The following is a 21,682-nucleotide window of genomic DNA, read 5'->3' as shown; positions in this document are numbered from 1 at the left end:
TAATGACAGAGATGAGTGATAAATATGTGATTATTCTATTTTCCTGTGCCTCTAGTGTTTTAAAAATCAAATTCATGTACAAGCAAATGATTTAAACTCAAACAATGCCAGGACTGGATGTCTCTGGTTTAGGCAGTTCCTCAACTTTACTGCAAAACCTTAAAAAGAAAAAAACGTATACTTTTAAAAGTATCAATATTTTTTACAATTAATGCATATGTATTGTCTTAATAAAATAGTATAAACATTATTTGAATTTAATTTGAAATATTATATATAGATTATTTGTTATTTAAATTTTTATTTAATTGTACACTGATCTACTCATGGTTCCATATCTGTTACAGTGTATAACCATTATGCTCCTATTTCTGTGCCATAGTGTGATTATAAATCTACCTGTGACAAAAGAATTCACCAAAACTTAGAAGATAATCATTCACAGAAAAAATAGAAGAGTGACAGAAACCTATCAGATTTTTCTACCCAAAATCTTTTTTTCAGAATGGTAGGAAATTACGATAGCCCCTGAACTTTCATGTAAAATCATTTATAAGAAGAGATTTTTAAAATGCTAATGCTAATAATAATCTGCAAATTTCAACATAACAGCCAGATCACATTACCTTTTCACTATTTGAAGGAACCTGTAAAATATCTTAATTAGATATAAGTGAAGAAGTCATTTCAAAATTGGAGAAGGCAATGGCAACTCACCCCAGTACTCTTGCCTGGAAAATCCCATGGATGGAGGAGCCTGGTAGGCAGCAGTCTGTGGGGTCGCTGAGTCGGACACGACTGAGCAGCTTCCCTTTCACTTTTCACTTTCATGCATTGGAGAAGAAAATGGCAACCCACTGCAGTGTTCTTGCCTGGAGAATCCCAGGGATGGGGGAGCCTGGTGGGCTGCTGTCTGTGGGGTCGCACAGAGTCGGACACGACTGAAGTGACAGTAGCAGCAGCAGCAGCATTTCAAAAGTCTTAGTTGAACGTGAAGTACAACCCATCATTGTTACTATAAGTTATAGATTTCACAGGAGCCAAATTGTCTCCTATAAAAAACAAGTAATTTTTTCCCCATTTTCTTACACTATTTATTTCTTTTGCTGTATAATATTGTTAGGCAAAAATGCAATAGGGCTTGCCAAATGGATTTCATTATGCAGTTCACTCATGCTCCTTGCTAGATCCTGTTTTCCCTATTTGATATGAAAAGCTCTTAAACTTCCATTCTTTTCTCTGCTAAAATGCCTAAATAATCTACATTTAGGAGAAAAAGAAACATATTTATAATATGCTTAACCTTGCGGTCTCCAAGTCAGGGTCATGGAAGAAACTATTCTGAAAACTATCCTTCGGTAACCCAACATGTCCACACATCACAAGTCCTTATCAAAGTTATGGGTTCAGTTTTCACATTTCCAGGTAAAAATTCTGCTCCCTGCCGGCCCTTAAACTTTACCTGACAAATATTGTCAGCCTCAGGCCAGGCTCCTAAGTCTCTCACAACTCCATTAATACCCAGCAAACAACAAAATATATCCCCTTATCACAGTTCAATCCCACTTGAGTATCTGTAGCCACTGTTTCGATATAATCATGTTCTGAAAGCCAACTGAGAGTCCAACAGCAGCAAAGTCCTCATTAGGATAGACATGCTGGTGCCGATAATTAGTAAAGTTTGGTTTTTAACTGCATTTTTTGGGTCAGTTGAGCTGGGGAGAGCTGGACAGCTGGAAGTGAGCTTCCCCATCGTTTTCTGTTTTGTTTTTGTATCACTTTTCCACCTGTGAAGCACAACACCCACCACCAAGTGCAGCTGCAATTTCTGACACTTTGTGAAGCATCAAGGAGGCCAATCCGACCCTTCATCGCTCCTCCCATGAGTGCGCCTGCCACAGGCAGTTCTGCCAGCTTGTATTTTTCAGCCTTCCCCCAGGTTTTGGTTCTCTCTTCAATAGTCACAGCAGCACTGTTGACATGGTCTTTAGTGCTTTCAATCTTCTGCTGAGAATTCACTAGGAGAGAGAAATCAGTGTGACCAGTTGGCTAAGTTCAATTAAGTCCACTTCTAAGGTCTCCCATGATTCTGCAGCATTTTAATCTCGAGGAGTTTCAGGCAACGCATACATCTGAGTCATACTCAGGATCAGCTTCATTTTCAATAGTATGAAATGTTCTCAGTCATGGATCTAAAGAAGGCTGTAATAAAGTTTCTTCATCATTAAATTGTTTCTTAAGTTCTACAGATTCTAGATGGAGCTGGAAAAATCCTGCTGTTGCAGCTGATGCATCTTCAACAGAATCTATCATTTTCTTTAGAAGTCCTAGGTCATCCTTTTGGACTTTCAAACAAAGCTTCTCCATTCCTCCAATATTGCAGCAGAGTTGCTGAATTGACATGCTCTTCATGTAACTTGTCCCATGTTCAGCACCTCTAATATTTCTCAGTATTTACCTGGCATTTTCTTAACATCTCCAGGTCTGTTGGGATTACCATTTTAGTAAATTTCTGGATAGCTGGTTCAAGAAGGCATAATTTCACTTTTTCTTCATCTTCAGACATCTTTAAAATATGTTGTGCTTCTCCTACTTGCAACAACTGTCTTCTCCACTTATGCAGAAAAACCTCCTTCAGTGGTGCTTGAGGCTGATAGGTAGGCGTGGCACAGATGTGGGGGCCCAAAACAAGTAATTTTGAAAGCATTCTGTTGGCATAGACGGTGGTTTAAATGCACAAATCATAAAGATACTCTTCTCATATACAGCCTCAGTTTTTGACCATTAAATACTCTGTAAATGATCCAAACATGTCTTTAGTCTGTGATTTAAAAAACCCAGATATAAAGAGTTACAATGATCTGTATTTATTTGTCAATTAGTCTCAGCTTCTTTATAATCAATTTTTCCTAAATCCTAGATATTAATTTTCTACCCTCCATTTCTCTGACTTGAAAATCTTGACTGTCCCTCTTTTAGTAAAAATAATGATTGATAACAATATTTTCATTTATATTAAAACGATAACTCAAAGTGCGCTGTTGTTCCTCAGCACCTAGCATAGTACCTGGTACCTAACATTTTTCAATAAATTTTATTAAAAAATATCATTGTCTAAAATATCTCAAATGCTAAAGGAGTATTAAAAGCCTATTTCATTCTACCTCCATCCTGTACCAATTCACTGTACTGAAATTATTAGTGATGTTCACACTTCAGAATGTCAGTGGTTGCAACCACTCTATCTTGCTCGTGTCTTGTCATCTTGCTGGTAAGTAATCCAATTTCAAAATGTTATTTTGAGAAAAATGGAGCTGAACCCAAAGAGAACTCTTACAGCCACTAGATGATAGGGCTATCTCATCAGTGGGACAAGGTAATATACCAATTTCTGTCAGTCACTGATGAAGAACTGAGTACAGACTATGTTAGATCTTTGGTGCCATTATTCTGATACACAGATGGGTACAAGAGGCCCTTAACAGCTTTCAGGCAAGAAATACTGGTATTTGAGTGAAAGTTAGCTTGTATAAGGGACTTCTCTGGTGGTTCAGTGTAAAGACTCCACCTGCAATTCAGGAGACACAGAAGACATGGGTTCAATCCTTGGGTCAGGAAGATCCTCTGGAGAAGGGCATGGCAACCCATGCCAGTAGTCTTGACTGGAGAATCCCATGGACAGAGGAGCCTGACAGGCTACAGTCCATAATGTTGTGAAGAGTCGGACATGAATGAGGAGACTTAGCACATTTGCACTTAGCTTATATAAAATGAAGTACTGTAGTTCTTCAATGGTTTCATCTATTTTCTACAACTATGCTGCTGCTGCTGCTGCTAAGTCGCTTCAGTCTGTCCGACTCTGTGCGACCCCATAGACAGCAGCTCACCAGGCTCCTCCATCCCTGGGATTCTCCAGGCAAGAACACTGGAGTGGGTTGCCATTTCCTTCTCCAATGCATGAGAGTGAAAGGGAAATCGCTCAGTCGTGTCCGACTCAGCGACCCTATGGACTGCTGCCTACCAGGCTCCTCCATCCATGGGATTTTCCAGGCAAGAGTACTGGAGTGGGTTGCCATTGCCTTCTCCATCTACAACTATGATATGTGTTGAGAAGATTTATAAATTTCCAGGGAATGAATCACCCATTTCTCATTTGTATTCTTCCAATCATCCAAAGAAAAAACGATTATCATTTTAGATCTAATTTTTCAGAGAAAATCAAAGGGCAAAACATTTTTATCTCATATTAAGCTAGTATACACTTGTGAAAAGTGAAAGTGTTAGTCACTCTGTCATATCCTACTCTTTGTGACCCAATGGGTTGTAGCTAAGTGGGCTCTTCTATCCATGTAATTCTCCAGGCAAGATTACTCGAGTAGGTAACCATTCCCTTCTCTAGGGGATCTTCCACACCCAGGGATTGAATCCAGGTCTTCTGCATTGCACATAGATTCTTTACCATCTGAGCCACCTAGAAAGCCCAGTGTACACTTGTAATCTAAATCAAATAAGTATACTTCAAGAAAAGGATGCTAAAGGATAATGGTGCTCATTAACATGGAGGCAAGTATTATAATAAAGTTTATAAAGTTAAAACTTGAAGCATGTAGAAAAGCATACAGAAAATCTAGATGGCTAAATAGAATAAATACAATTTGGTTTAATGTTTGATGTTTATTAATAAGGGATGTAATTTATTACTTTAACACAAAAGGATAAAATAAAATGTATCATCATCTCTAAAGAGGATAAGGCAAAAGAGAATAAGGCTATATTTCAACCATCTACTACAAAGCAACTTTAAATAATGAAAACAGAGCATTTGCTGGTTTCTTACAGTCAATGATTATGTGAGAAACTCAAATATAAGCAAACAAAATTAATTTGTTTCATATATTTTAAAAATCTCAAGAAAAAATTCATATTCTCATGTCTTTATAAATAAATTATAGATATATAGGAAGAAATAGTGTTTCAAATGCTATTTTCATAAAATAGAAGAGGAACCCCTTCCAACTGATTTTATAATCTCAGAAATCCACATTAAAATAATAATAACTTATAAGAACATCACAAAAATAAAAAAAATTCTTAATGAATCCAACATATGTTTCTCATAATATTAGCAGTCCTTTCAAACTTAAAAGGATGACATGTCATATTTTACTAGGTTTTTATTATAAAAATGTTTTGCTGTTTATGTCTTAAAAAACCAGCCAATTAATGCATCAATTACCTATTGGATGAGAAAATTATACTATTTGATTCAGAAAACAGTTAAAAACATACTACATTCTACAATGTATGTGTATGTCAAATTATTAAATTGCACATGTTAAATACAATATGTATAAAACTTTTGTCAATTATACTTCAATAAAACTTAAAAGAAGCTAGTTGTCATGTGGAAGGGGATTTGGAATAAAGAATTCTGTATGATGCAAATTAAGAGTGCCCAAACATTTCCCAAGTCTTTTTTCTAAAGTCACCATGAATGTTCATATCCAGCCATGAAACCAGTGAGTAATAAAAAATACATCCCCCCTTATTTAAGGGAAACCCCCAGTGGCTAAGTGGTAAAGAATCATTCTGTAATGGAAGAGACTTGCAGGAGATGTGGGTTCGATTCCTGAGTTGAGAAGATCACCTGGAGGAGGAAATGGCAACCCACTTCAATATTCTTGTCTGGATAATCCCATGGACAGAGGAGCCTGGCAGGATACAGTCCATGGTGCTGCAAAGAGTCAGACATGACAGCAGCTGAGCACACATGCACATAAATTAATTAAGGCAATATCAATATTACTGTGGTATTCCATAGCTGTGGCATTCCAAAGTTATTCCATAACTTTGTTATGTCAGTTCAGTTCAGTTCAGTCGCTCAGTCATGTCTGACTCTGCGACCCCATGAACCGCAGCACACCAGGCCTCCCTGTCCATCACCAACTCCCAGAGTCCACCCAAACCCATGTCCATTGAGTCGGTGATGCCATCCAACCATCTCATCTTCTGTTGTCCCCTTCTCCTCCTGCCCTCAATCTTTCCTAGCATCAGGGTCTTTCCAAATGAGTCAGCTCTTCGCATCATGTGGCCAAAGTATTGGAGTTCCAGCTTCAACATCAGTCCTACCAATGAACACCCAAGACTGATCTCCTTTAGGATGGACTGGTTGGATCTTCTTGCAGTCCAACTTTGTCATGTTGCTTTATCCAAATCCAGTTTCCTATCTTAGTGACATATCTAGGTGTAACTTGATGTATTAAAAATAAAATCATAATGTAAGTAAGAACATATATAGTCATTTTTTATGTTACAGCTACTTTTTATTTTTATTTTTTTACAGTTACTTTTTAAAGAATTAAAAACTTAAACTTTGTAGCAGGAAAGAAATTACAGAGATCAGAGCAGAAAAAAAAAGAAAAAGAAATGAAGGAAACAATAATAAAGAAACATAAAACTAAAATCTGGTTCTTTGAGAAGATAAACAAAATTGACAAACCATTAACCAGACTCATCAAGAAAAAAGAGAAAAGAATCAAAGTAGCAAAATTAGAAATGAAAAAGGAGAGGTTACAACAGACAAGAGAGAAATACAAAGAATCATAGAGACAATTATGAGCAACTATATGGCAATAAAATGGACAACCTGGAAGAAATGAACAGATTCTTAGAAAAGTTCAACCTTCCAAGACTGAACCAGAAAGAAATAGAAATTATGAACAAGCCAATCACAAGCCCTGGAATTGAAGCTGTGAAAAAAATCTCCCAAAATACAAAAGCCCAGGGCCAGATGGCTTCACAGGTGACTTCTATCAAACATTTAGAGAAGAGGTAATGCCTATCCTTCTGAAATTATTCTAAAAAAAAAAAAAAAATGCAGAGGAAGAAACACTTCCAAACTTATTCTATGGGGCCAACATCACCCCTATACCTAAACAAGATAAAAACATCACAAAAATAGAAAATGTAGGACAACATCACTGATGGACATAGATGCAAAAACCTCAGCAAAATTTTAGCAAACAAAATTCAGCAGCACATTAAAAAGATTATACACCATGATCAAGTTGGTTTTATCCCAGTGATAAAGGGTTCTTCAATACATGCAAATCAATGAATGCAATACACCATAATAAAAGATTGAAAGGTTAAAACCATGTGGTGATCTCAATAGATGCAGGAAAACATTTTAACAAAATTCAGCAACAGGTTATGAAAAGAACTCTCCAAAAAGTGGACATAGAAAACCCTACCTCAACATAATGAAGGCCATACACAATAAACTCACAGCAAGCATTATTCTCAATGATAAAAAAACTGAAAGCATTTCCTCTATGATCATGCCCAATCTATTATTCAACATACTTTTGGAAGCCCTAGCTATGGTGATTAGAGGAAAAAAAGAAATAAAAGGAAACTGGATTGGTTAAGAAGAAGTGAAACAAATGTCATGTACTAATGTGTATAATCACGATGGTGTGATCATTGAACTAGAGCCAGACATCCTGGAGTGTAAAGTCAAGTGGGCCCTAGGAAGCATCATTATGAACAAAGCTAGTGGAGGTGATGGAATTCCAGTTGAGTTGTTTTAGATCCTAAAAGATGATTCTGTGAACATGCTGCACTCAATATGCCAGCAAATTTGAAAAATTCAGCAGTGGCCACAGGACCAGAAAAAGTCAGTTTTCATTCCAATCCCAAAGAAAGGCAGTGCCAAAGAAAGTTCACACTACTGCACAATTGCACTCATATCACAGGATAGCAAAGTAATGCTCAAAATTCTCCAAGCCAGGCTTTATCAAGTATGTGAACTGAGAACTTCCTGATGTTCAAGCTGGATTTAGAAAAGGCAGAGGAACCAGAGGTCAAATTGCCAACATCCGTTGGATCATTGAAAAAGCAAGAGAGTTCCAGAAAAGCATCTACTTCTTTACTGACTATGCCAAAGACTTTGACTGTGTGGATCACAACAAACTGGAAAATTCTTAAAGAGATGGGAATTTCTTTCCAGACTACATTACCTGCCTCCTGGAAAATCTGTATGCAGGTCAAGAAGCAACAGCTGAAACTGGATATGGAAGAACAGACTGGTTCCAAATTGGGAAAGTAGTACGTCAAGGCTGTATGTTGACACCCTGGTTATTTAACTTCTATGCAGAGTACATCATGCAAAATGCTGGGCTGGATGAATCACAAGCTGGAATCAAGATTGCCAGGAGAAACATCAGTAACCTCAGATATGCATATAACACCACCCTTATGGCAGAAAGCAAAGAAGAACTAAAGAGCATCTTGAAAGTGAAAGAGGAGAGTGAAAAAGTTGGCTTAAAACTCAACATTCAAAACTTAAGATCATGGCAACCCATCACTTCATGGCAAATAGATAGGGAAACAATGGAAATAGAGACAGACTATTTTGGAGGGTTCCAAAATCACTGCACATGGTGGCTGTAGCCATGAAATTAAAAGATGTTTGCTCCTTGGAAGAAAAGTTATGACAGCATATTAAAAAGCAGAGACATTACTTTGCCAACATAGGTCCATCTAGTCAATGCTATGATTTTTCCAATAGTCATGTATGGATGTGAGAGTTGGACTATAAAGAAAGCCTAGCACCAAAGAATTGAAGCTTTTGAACTGTGGTGTTGGAGAAGACTCTTGAGAGTCCTTTGGACTGCAAGGAGATCAAAGCAGTCAATCCTAAAGAAATCAGCCCTGAATATTCATTGGAAGGACTGATGCTGAAGCTGAAACTCCAATACTTTGGCCACCTGATGGGAAGAACTGACTCATTTGAAAAGACCCTGATTCTGGGAAAGATTGAAGGCAGGAGAAGAAGGGGAGAACAGAGTATTAGATGGTTGGATGGCATCACCGACATGATCGACATGAGTTTGAGTAAGCTCCAGGAGTTGGTGATGGACAGGGAAGCCTGTTGTGCTGCAGTCCATGGGGTTGCAAAGAGTTGGATGTGACTGAGCAACTGAACTGAAGTGAAACTAATTCTCTATTTAATAAATTGTTATAAACCCAAGGAGAGGCAAATGTTTGCCAGCCTCAAACCTAATGTATTCAACTTGAATACTGAAAACAGATACATACATATTTTCAAAATGCTTAAATTTGATAGCTTTATAATGGTAAGAATGTTTTTTTATTTCTGTTTTCTAGCAAGGTGAACAGTTAATTACTTTCTCATAAGACAAGTTTATATAAATCCTTTAATGAAAATATTATAAGTAAAAGTTCAGTTGTTAAAATTATTTTCATAGCTTCAAACTTTACGGAAATATAGAAACAACTATGGCATAAATAGACTAAACAACAAAACTATTTGTCATATTACTGTGATAAAACAGTCACCCCAAATTTAGTCAAACTTGTTTTCTTCAGCTAATTAGTTTGGTTTTATTTAGTTAGCATAGATCTAGCTGATGTTCTTGGTATTAATAACCCTACATGAAAGTACTTCCCTGGGGGAATCTCTCCTTCTTCCAGGAATTCTCCCCCAAGAGCTTTTCAAATAAACTCAGAATACTTATTTCTCCTGGCAGCTCTATCATCTCAAACAATAAACAGGATGACTTCTACTTTCAAATTCTCTTCATCTTAGGTCACAAGAGGGTAAGATTTTACTTTATAAACTGGATCTATAAAGTTTGCCAGAAATCAAATATCTCTAAAAGAATTACCACACTATCAACATATTTGGAAAGTTCAATTTATATTTAAGAATTAGAAAAGAATCACCAAGAGGATTATGGTTCACACTAAATTAAATGCTAGTTCTCTTCTTAAAAAGCACACACACACATTACATCACCTATCTTTAGAGAACGTACTTATAAGATGGATCTTGTTTAATAAACTTTTCTGAACATTTAATAAACATTTCTGAAAAGTTAAATGTAAATTCATAAAAAATTGAACAATTTAGAAATGTGTATTGTTATGGATTTTTCCTCTGAGATAAGAATTTTTTTGTAGTCTCCACTTAGTCCCTTTCATGTTATACTGTATGTATTTTGGTTTTGTAATTTCCTTATAAAAGATACCTAATGTCTCCAGTCTGTACCAGTACCCAGTGTTTTTCATTTTTATTTTACTCTTTTAAAATTTTGATCCTGGCCAAGTTGTTCTAACTTCTATTTCTATCATTGAGAAGCAGATACACTTTTCTGTAGATAGGAAGTAGACAATGAAAAGTGTTATGAAACTTCTTGCTCCTACAGGAGAAAATAGACTTTAATTCAACTGTTATGAAAAAAAGTGATAGTTTTAATATATTATTTTTTTAAAAGTTTCTCATTAGGCCAAATGAAACACTTAAGAAATATCAACAGATTTCTATCTTAATAAACTGAGTGGACATAATTTCCAAAGGAGTTATCTACCCTACAATTATATGTATTACTAATGGAAGACATCAGTAAATTCAGTCTACTGTTGTGCATCTGTTCTTCCCTCAGAGGTGTGGATGTTTTGAAAATAAAGGTTATGCTTAAATTGTGTACACAGGTTTAAATATGAGCCTACTGTGAATAAAAAATAACATAAAACTGTACAAAGAAGCTGAATAACCTTACCTGGACAAAAAAGTTTATCTAACTAAATTGTTAGTTTATTGCATGGCTTGATGATGCTTTGGATTATTAATTTTTATCAATTGATACAACCTGCTTCAGAGTTAGATACAATGTTCTCAAAGTTTGTGGCAGAAATGTCACATTTATTCAGAAAGAACACATCATATTTTAAACTCTGAAAAATACAGCCAAGTACCTCCTGAATGAAGCATGTATGTTTTAGGTTAATTCCACAAACCAATATCATAATTTTATAACTCAGATTTTTGAAAATCAATATTATTGCTTTATAGAAGTTTGAGATTGTTGGAAACATGAAAAAAGTATTTGTGTGTGTATATTTATCTTAGTAATGATTCTAAAGCTCTGAAATATATATTGTACATTTTATTCAAAATATTCTATTTAGTGGAAGGTAGCAGTTTTAGATATATGCCTAGTTTGTATAAAACCTTTTGTCTTTGTTGTATATTGGTTTTGATTATTTAGCTATTAAAATATCTTTTAAAATTCAATTACTTCTCTCTATTGTTAAGAAAAGTTAGAGAGAGCAAAAGAATTTGCAGTAGCAGTGCTTGAAGTAGTTAAGGATTTAAGTAAAATCAGTGACTGTACAGGCTCCATTTTTATTCTGATTGCTAATTATATTGCAAAGATTCATGAATCCATTAAACAAGGAAGTATCAACCCCAGCATCTATGCTACATAAATATATGATTTGAAGCAATTTTTATTTACTCAACATATTACTGTCAAAATTATACTAGTGATGCTATAAATTAATCTTTATATTTGATCTATGTATTTACCATGGTGAGTAAAGCTTTGTCCTTCTGCCTGATTCTACAGTTCATTTAACTCTACCAGTAATACTTTTCACTCAATAAATTTATTAAGAAAAAATTTATATTTTTAGAAATGTCAACATGATATGAATATTGAATTTACTCATATCATAACTATATGACTATGACTAACATCAAGGGTTCTTATTCCAGGAAGTATCCTGTAATGGATGTAGGAAGAACAAATTAAAGACATTGTAGATTTAAAAAAGGTAGCATGTTAATTCTGATAGTACAGATATATTAAAACCATTGGAAGCCAAAGGAGATTAGTTAATAACTTTGAGCAGGGTTGTAAGAAAAGTACCCAGATGTGCTGAAATATTGTCTCAAATTTTAAGGGATGTGTAGTCTTGTTTGATATAGATAAGAAAATTTAAAAAGTAGACAAAGTGTATAATGAGGAGTGATTTCTTAAGGGTCCTGAATTTTTTTATTAAAACAATATAGTTATTTGTTTGAGACACATAGCTAATTTTGGACTCAGTTGCTCATGTCCAAGTAAAGAATGTTAGAACCAGATGCTGAGAATAACTTTCTGATATCGCCTGGAGTGTGTAATAGAAAGCAGAAGATTTACATATTAGGTAAGTTTCTCATTGTAGATCAGTTCAGTTTAGTTCAGTCGCTCAGTCGTTTCCGACTGTTTGCAACCCCATGGACTGCAGCACGCCAGACCTCCCTGTCCATTACCAACTCCCAGAGTTTACTCAAACTCCTGTCCATTGAATCAGTGATGCCATCCAACCATCTCTTCCTCTGTCATCCCCATCTCCTCCTGCCTTCAATCTTTCCCAGCATCAAGGTCTTTTCAAATGAGTCAGCTCTTCCCATCAGGTGGCCAAAGTATCGGAGTTTCAGCCAAGTTTAAACCAACTTTTTCACTCTCTTCTTTCACTTTCATCAAGAGGATCTTTAGTTCTTCTTTGCTTTCTACCATAATGGTGGTGTCATCTGTATTTCTGAGGTTATTGATATTTCTCCCAGCAATCTTGATTCCAGCTTGTGCTTCATCTAGCCCAGCATTTGTAGATAAGAGCAATGTATAATGGTACAACTATTTTAATCAATTAAATAGTAATAGAAATTATTGTCTGAATAATGTGCTATTTGTAGTCAAAAGAAAACTTGCATTGTCAGCATAACCAGGATACTATGGGGATGTTATCTGTATGAGACAAATGTCGTTACTCATGACTAGGATGCCTATGTCTGGATTCGTTCCAGAGATCCAGTGACTCAATGAATCTGATCCCTCATTGGGTTAGAAATCCCTATTCCTGCATCAATCAATCTCCTATTAGTGAGGTTTACCAGTAAGTATGGAGGAAAGTAGAATCATCTCCCACAAATAGGGCACAAGAGAGTCATTTCTAAGAAGCTTCTCCAACTCACGTTCATTAGAGAAAACAAAATGGCAGCTACACTTCACTATCAACATAAATTCTGAAGATAAATTATAAGCCATTACAATTTTGCAAAACAATTAAGACTTTAAAGGAAAACTGTTTACTAAAAATGGACAGAATAGATGAGAGTTGGGAAACATTTTTATATAATTTATTTATTTCAATTGGAGAATAATTGCTTTACAATATTGTGTTGGTTTGTTCCATACATCAACATGAATCAGCCATAGGTATACATATGTCCCCTTCCTCTTGAACCTCCCACTCTATCCCACTCCTCTACATTGTCACAGAACACCAGATATGAATCATAAAGCAAATTCTCACTGGTTATTTTACATATGGTAATGTATATGTTTCAATGATATTCTCCCAGTTTGTTGCATCCTCTTCTTCCCCCACTGTGTCTACAAGTCTGGTCACTGTACCTGTGTATCCAAAACTGCCTAGCATGTAGGTTCATGAAAGGTTGTTGCTGAACGATCAGACACCGGGATTCTTGGCCTCCGGAGGAGACAAATTCAATCCGGGGCCAGAGACGAGGCTGGATCGCTCAGAGCTTTTGTGTAATAAAGTTTTATTAAAGTATAAAGGAGATAGAGAAAGCTTCTGACATAGGCATCAGAAGGGGGCAGAAAGAGTACGCCCCTGCTAGTCTTCAGCTGGATGTTATATAGTCACTAGCAGTATGTTAATGAAAAGAAAGAAATGTCTTAAACTCAGAATGGCACCAGGTAATTCATCCCAGGCCATAAAATGATTGACTTGAACCTTGTAGAAGGGCAGATTACCATACAAATAGTTTTGGTTACATAGATTAGGGGAACAATATCTGAGTATAACATACTGGTTTGTCAAGTAGGTTCTGAGCCATTTGGCAGAACTTGAAGGCAGAGTCTAGGGTACATTAACATAGCTTAAGACACACATTTCCATAAGAAAAAATGTATTGGTTAACTCAAGGTTTGAGAATAGTTAGCTTCCAGTGAAACCAGGTGTCATGGCAACACAGCATTTTAAGAGAAACCTCCTTTTAAATTTGTACAGAGAAGGGAAAAAAAAAAAAAAAATATATATATATATATATATATATATATATATATTGCCAGTTTGTTTCCTCCTGTGGCTTAAGAGAGATAAAAATGTCTGGCACTTGCAGCCTATTTCCTCCATTCGGAGACCCCTGGCCTTCCTGCCTGTTACCCTCTCATTCATCGCACCATCTTTTTAGATTCCATATATATATATACATGTATACATATACATATGAGTTAATATAAGATATTTGTTTTTCTCTTTCTGACTTACTTAATTCTTTATAATAGGATCTAGGTTCATCCACCTCACTAGAACTCTCTAAATGTGTTCATTTTTAAGGCTGAGTAATATTCCATTGTGTATATGTACCACGACTTCTTTATCCATTCATCTAGGCTGCCTCTATGTACTAGCTACTGTAAATAGTGCTGCAGTGAACATTGGGGTACTTTTTCAATTACGTTTTTCTCAGGGTATATGCCCAGTATTGGGATTACTCTGTCATATGGCAGTTTCAGAGAAACATATTTGAAGTAGTTTTATTAAAAAGTGATCATTGGTTGAATGTAGAAGTTAAGATATAGCCAGAAGAAAATGATTAGACATGTCTATCAACAAATTAGGGTTATGATGGGGTATGCAATAGACTAGCAATAAAAATAAATAAAGAAAAATAGGGCAGCCTGCCAAAATGCACTCTGTTCATTTAAATGTAGTAAATCTCCTATTGTAAAAGAGATTGGGTCATAGGTCTGGAACTCCAAAGATTAAAATAGGAGAGTTTGGTAAACTTGAAACCTTGAGAGGAGATAAAATTATTCACAGAAAGCATAAACAAAACCATGAGAACAAAACGTATGATTTTCCATTTTAAAAGGTAGTTTGAATTATGTATGTGATGTATATAAAAGGCATACAAATAGATAGCTTTTTAATGTTTTTTAACCTTGTGTCAACACTAATTATTGAAGCTAAAAGTCTTTCTAAACCTGGAAGGAAATGGTCTAGAGACAATATTGTTTTCCTTTTCTGCAGATAATGTTTTCACTGGGCAATGACCTTTAACAATGAAACTACAACTGTGATGGAATTCATCCTCCTTGGTTTTCACACTACTTGGGGCATGAAGATCTTGCTCTTTACATTCCTGACTGTGTATGTGACAGTTTTAAGTAATGCTATGATCTTCCTACTGGTGTGGAGTTAAAACTGCCTTCACTCACCCATGTATTTGTTCTTTGCAAACCTCTCACTTTTAGAAATCATGCTCACTTCTGTGAATACCTAAGATGTTGGCCATTACAATTTCACAAATAAACACTATATCCTTTGAAGGCTGTATCACACAATCTTTCTTCTATTTCCTCTTTGGGACAGTAGAGTTCTTCATCTTGCAACTATGGCATTTGACTGCTATGTTGTCATCAGTATCCCTTTGAGATACCTAACCGTTATGAGGATCCAGGTTTGCCTAAAGTTGATCATAGCCTCTTGGGTGAGAGGATTATTGTATAATCTATTGCCTTCCATTGCAACCATAAAATTATCATTCTGTGGTGCCAATATTATGGAACACTTTTTTTTTGTGACACTGCCCCCATGCTGCAACTGGTATGTGGTGATCTCCAATTGGTAGAAATGGTTCATTTTATCTGTTCTGCAGTTCTCTTTCTGAACTCTCTCTTCTTTACCTTGATTCCTTATATCTTCATTGTCTTTTTGAAAAATTGCTTAAAAAAACCCCTCCCCTGTGCCCTAATTCTGAGGAAGCCACTGACTTACTTGGGCCATGCAATGAATGGTGTACTTCAGACCCTATGCACAGCCATGGACAAAGTGTTTGTGCAGTATGCAACATTTGCAAGTGTGCTTAGTCACTTCAGTAGCATCTGACTCTTTGTGACCCTGTGGACTGTAGCCCACCAGGCTCCTCTGTCCATGGGATTCTCCAGGCAAGAATACTGGAGTGGGTTGCCATGCCCTACTCCAGGGGATATTCCCAATCCAGGGATCAAACCTGTGTCTCCTGAGACTTCTGCATTGCAGGCTAATTCTTTACCACTGAGTCACCAGGGAAGCCCAGTACACAGCATACTCAATCATAAACAGCAGTCTGGATACACTATAGGACTTAACACTTTAGGTTTCTGTCTGTGGGGGGAAACAAAAACTTTCCATCTATTTGCCATCTGTTTTCCCATCTATTTGCCATGAAGTGATGGGACCAGATGCCATGACCTTGGTTTTCTGAATGTTGAGTTTTAAGCCAACTTTTTCACTCTCCTCTTTCACTTTCATCAAAAGGCTCTTTAGGTCTTCTTCACTTTCTGCCATAAGGGTGGTGTCATCTGCATATCTGAGGTTATTGATATTTCTCCCACCAATCTTGATCCTAGCTTGTGCTTCATCCAGCTCAGGGATCTTCATGATGTACTCTGCATATAAGTTAAATAAGCATGGTGACAATATACAGCCTTAACATACTCCTTTTCCTATTTGGAACCAGTCTGTTGTTCCATGTCCAGTTCTAACTGTTGCTTCCTGACCTGCATACAGATTTCTCAAGAGGCAGGTCAGGTGGTCTTATATTCCCATCTCTTTCAGAATTTTCCACAGTTTATTGTGATCCACATAGTCAAAGGCTTTGGCATAGTCAATAAAGCAGAAATAGATGTTCTTCTGGAACTCTCTTGCTAACGCCATTAACCACAGTAAAATTTAAAGAAAGCATTAGTAAAAGTTTTAATTTTGCAGAGTTGAACACTTTAAGTATCTAAAAAAATAATAAATAAATTCATTTTGATTTCTACATTCTAGCAGCCAGTATTGGTTGAAGTGAACAATCCACTCTCAAGAGTTAACCAAGCAGATTATTCAGCACCTGCTTATATGTCCCCTGAAGATTTCAAGCTAAGTCTTTGTGCTAGTTGGATGGTAGTTCAAATATATAGTGCAAGCCAGGTTTTCTGAAAGTGAAAATCAGTTACAAAATCAAATGATAAAGTAATTGCTAAAATAGGTCTATTTATTAGTTACATTGATTAAAATCATTAGTTTACAAATAATCATAAGGACATATATAGACAGGATGTCAATACATTGTAGTTACTGCCTTTTCATCATTTGTGTTCTGAAATAGAGATACAAGGGTTAATAAAAACTACATTAGGAAAGTTGATTTTTATATACATTCTAATTACTAGAAACTGGTTTTTATATATTCTTATATGAAAATTATAAGAAAAAATGAACTCATATTTTTTAATCATGTAGTTTATCCCTGTGAAGATGAAGCATAAGTAAAATGACCTAAACTTCATATATCTGAAAATATTGAGTTTTAATTAGCAGCAAATACTGTTTCTTTCTTTTTCTTGACTCATTTTAGAGAATCCTTACTAAGAATGGAGAGGGAGAACTGGACCTTGATGACAGAGATCAGCTTTACAGGGATCTCAACCACCAGAGCCTTTGGGAATTTGCTGTTCTTGCTCTTTCTTTTGGTCTACTTAGAAATACTCTCATCATTACCTTGATTCTGATGGATTGCAGGCTTCACTCACCCATGTATTTCTTCCTCAGCAATCTCTCTTTCAGAGAAATATTAACCACAACTTGTGCTGTTCCACAATGCTGCCAAGTTACCTGTTAGGTAGAAAGAACATCTCAATTGCTGGATGCTTTGCCCAGATGTATTTCTACTTCTTATCTGGATGCACTGAGTTTATCCTTTTTGCTGTTATGTCCTATGACTGCTATGTGGCCATTTGCAGTCCCCTTCAGTACCCTGTGATTATGACCAGCTTACTCTGTGTTCATCTTGTCATCCTCTCCTGGGTGGGTGGCTTTCGCCTTATCCTCCCATCCCTCATCCTTAAGGCACAACTGCCATATTGTGGCCTGGATGTGACTGATCACCTTTTCTGTGACAGTGACCCCTCCTCCACTTGGCCTGTGCTGATATCTGTATCATTGAGCTGTTGGACTTCTTCAGCTCTGCTGTCCTGCTCTTCAGCTCCCTCTCCCTTACAGTGGTCTCCTATGTTTACATCATCTCCACCATATTGAAGATACAATCAGGCCAAGGTCATCCCAAAGCCTTTGCCATCTCTGCCTCCCATTTCACTGTGGTCTCCATGGGCTATGGGGTCTCTATATTTGTCTCTGTCTGCCCCTCACAAAAGGGCAGCCTGCACCTCAGCAATGTTCTCTTTATCCTCTCCAGTGTCTTCACACCACTCTTGAATCCATTCATTTTCAGTCTATGAAATGAAACTGTGAAAGAAGCTCTGAAGGACACATTAGTCAAATGCCAGAACTCTGTTAAGGGACTCAGGCCCAAGCGACAGGATATTTGAGTTTGATCTCAAATCTGAGTGTTCTTGGATTTACAGAAAATGAGTTCATCAGTTGATAACTGTAAAATGGGCTATGAATTTGTTATCTTTTTGTGTATTATTTGTAGTCATAAAAGTATAGCTAAACTGAATTTTTGTACAATCTACTTTTCAAGTTGGCTGAATAAGTATTGAAACATAATTTGGTAGTGAAGATAATGATGCTTATAGTACTACATGTTGCACTAAACCATCATGTGGTGATGTTATTGTCAATAAAGATGATCAAGGTAATTAATAATAATGTAATAAGGCTTCTATGTGTATGTTACTTTATACAAAATCAGGAAAATGAAACCATTTAAATCTCTGAGGAAGAAAGCATACACACACAGATATATGATTAGTAAAATAATAACTTCTGAGATATTTAAACTTCAACTGTAATCTTGCATTAACTAACATTACCAACTTAGGTTTTTTATCATTTTGTTTAACCATGTTTTGTCTTTGTTTTCTTTTTGCACAAAGTCTTCTTTGTAAACCTCATAGACTTACTTCACTAGTAGGCAAGCAACAAAATCAAATTCACTGTCTGAATTCAGTTGCATTGAACAATAAAGAGAGGTTGAACGAGCTTAAGTTTGAAATATCCCAGATATTCAACTTTATTTTTTACCTTTAGCCATATTTCTTGATCAGTTCAGCTCTGTCACTCAGTCATGTCTGACTCTTTGTGACCCCGTGGACAGCATCATGCCAGACCTCCCTGTCCATCACCAACTCCTGGAGTTTACTCAAACTCATGTCCATTGAGTCGGTGATGCCATCCAACCATCTTATCCTCTGTCATCCCCTTCTCCTCCTGTCTTCAATCTTCACCAGCATCAGGGTCTTTTCAAATGAGTCAGTTCTTCGCATCAGGTGACCAAAGTATGGGAGTTTCAGCCTCAGCATCAGTCCTTTCAAAGAATATTCAGGACTGATTCCTTAAGATGGACTGGTTGGATCTCCTTGCAGTCCAAGGAACTCTCAAGATCTCCAACACCACAGTTCAAAAGCATCAATTCTTTGGTGCTCAGCTTTCTTTATAGTCCTACTCTCACATCCATACGTGACTGCTAGGAAAACCATAGCTATGACTAGATGGACCTTTGGGGGCAAAGTAATGTCTCTGCTTTTTAATATGCTGTCTAGGTTGGCAATAATTTTCTTCCAAGGAGCAAGCATCTTTTAATTTCATGGCTGCAGTCACCATCTGCAAAGATTTTGGAGCTCCCCCAAAATAAAGTCTGTCACTGTTTCCATTGTTTCCCCATCTATTTGCCATGAAGTGATGGGACCAGATGACATGATCTTGGTTTTCTGAATGTTGAGTTTTAAGCCAGCTTTTTCACTCTTCTCTTTCACTTTCATTAAGAGGCTCTTTAGTTCTTCTTTGCTTTCTGCCATAAGGGTGGTGTCATCTGCATATCTGAGGTTACTGATGTTTCTCCCAGCAATCTTGATTCCATCTTTTGCTTCATGCAGCCCAACATTTCTCATGATGTACTCTGCATTTAAGTTAAATAAGCAGGGTGACAATATACAGCCTTGACGTACTCCTTTTCCTAGTTGAAACCGGTCTGTTCTTCCATGTCCAGTTCCAACTCTTGCTTCTTGACCTGCATACAGATTTCTCAGGAGACAGCTTAGGTGATCTGCTATTCCTATCTCTTTAAGAATTTTCCACAGTTTGTTGTGATCCACATGTTCAAAGGGTTTGGCAATGTCAATAAAGCAGAAATAGGTGTTTTTCTGGAACTCTCTTGCTTTTTTGATGATCCAAAAGATGTTGACAATTTAATCTCTGGTTCCTCTGCCTTTTCTAAATCCAGCTTGAACATCTGGAAGTTCACAGTTCACGTACTGTTGAAGCCTGGCTTGGAGAATTTTGAACATCACTTTGCTAGCGAGTGAGATGGGTGCAGAGTATTCTTTGGCCTTGCCTTTCTTTGGGATTAGAATGAAAACTGACCTTTTCCAGTCCTTGGCCACTGCTGACTTTTCCAAATTTGCTGGCATATTGAGTGCCTCACTTTCACAGTATCATCTTTTAGGATTTGAAATAGCTCAACTGGAATTCCATAACCTCCACTAGCTTTGATATTCCTTGATAGAACAATCAAATACAGCCAATATCTTAATTAGTAAGCATTTATGTACTTATGGAAGGAATACAATTTCAGGAAGATGAAAAGTTTATGCACAGTGAGGAAAATAGATGGACACTAAAGATTATCTCTTAGTTGGCTTTTATATACTTATTCACACATGACTGAATCCTATGCTTATTTAAATAATGTATTAATGTGTAAACAGCCATACATTTCAACTAGCCTTTGACCAGTAATAAGATTAACTTTTAATTTATTGCCAATGTTGGATTCTTTTTCAAAATTAGAAAAAAAAAATATTATATGGAATTGCTCTGGGAAAAGACAGTGGCAAAGTCATTCTTTTACAGTGCATATCTGATTTTCTGGTCAGCTTATCAATGAAAGAATGCAAATCAATTCTATAAGGCATTCATCTACAAAGGAGGATGCTTGGGTGATGACCTATGTTACTGAGGATTGCACATTTTCTTCTCAATTCTGCCATTCTTTGTTCAAATGATGAATGTAAATATTTTCAGAACATGTATTGATTCAATAGAAGGAAATATTTATCTCATATCTAATTGATGGAAAACATGAAAACCTTATAAAGTGTTATTTCTTCCACAGCATACCCACCGGTACAGAAAAATAAGATCATTGACAGAAGAGAAATTCTCATAACTGTTGGGTTACCATTTTCCTTAAGGAAAAATATTTCCTTAGTTAACCAGGCTGCCACTGACTTTACCCTTTTTGATGTCTTCAACTCTACATCCTTCCGTCTACTTCTGAAAAGAAATTTGTGAATTTGCAAATTTCTTTTTCTCAAAGAATGAGACTCTGGTGGGGAAGTTGTACCCTGCAAAGTATACTTGCTATTGAGTTGTCAGCTCAGTCCGAGCATCAGCACCTAACAGTTTAAGCCCCAGATGTAGTGTTTCCTGCTCGTACAGTTTGTAGAGCCCATATCTGGCTGGAGTTCTAGTTTATTTTCTTATTAAAGGAATGTGATAGGGATTGGGAACGCAGTTTACTAATTAACAGATCAGATAACTTGTTTAATAATTTTATCTTGCTGCTTTTTATTTATTTATTTATTGTCATTTTAATTACAATGTATTTTGGAGTGACACTCTTCGAATTAACCCTCTGTGCATCCAGCTGGTGTTGACCTGTTGGTGGATGAGGTCGTGGCTTCCTGGACTTAGATATCTGTTTCTTTTCCAGGTTAGGGAAGTTTTCAGTTAGTGTGGTTTCAAATATGTTCTCTTCCCCTGACTCTCTCTCTTCTTCTGGGACCCCCCCTTACATTGCAATTGTTAATGT

General features: G+C 36.4%; 1 pseudogene; it reads right to left on the bottom strand.

Annotated features, from left to right (window-relative positions):
* Positions 1–1,597: 1,597 nt before the first annotated feature.
* LOC122440874 lies at positions 1,598–2,566 on the bottom strand (annotated as a pseudogene).
* Positions 2,567–21,682: the final 19,116 nt, after the last annotated feature.

Source organism: Cervus canadensis, chromosome 4 (assembly GCF_019320065.1).
Source record: "Cervus canadensis isolate Bull #8, Minnesota chromosome 4, ASM1932006v1, whole genome shotgun sequence".
In the NCBI taxonomy this organism is placed as follows: domain Eukaryota; kingdom Metazoa; phylum Chordata; class Mammalia; order Artiodactyla; family Cervidae; genus Cervus; species Cervus canadensis.
Note: the sequence above shows the minus strand (reverse complement) of the source record. Positions and strands in the feature narration are given on the sequence as shown.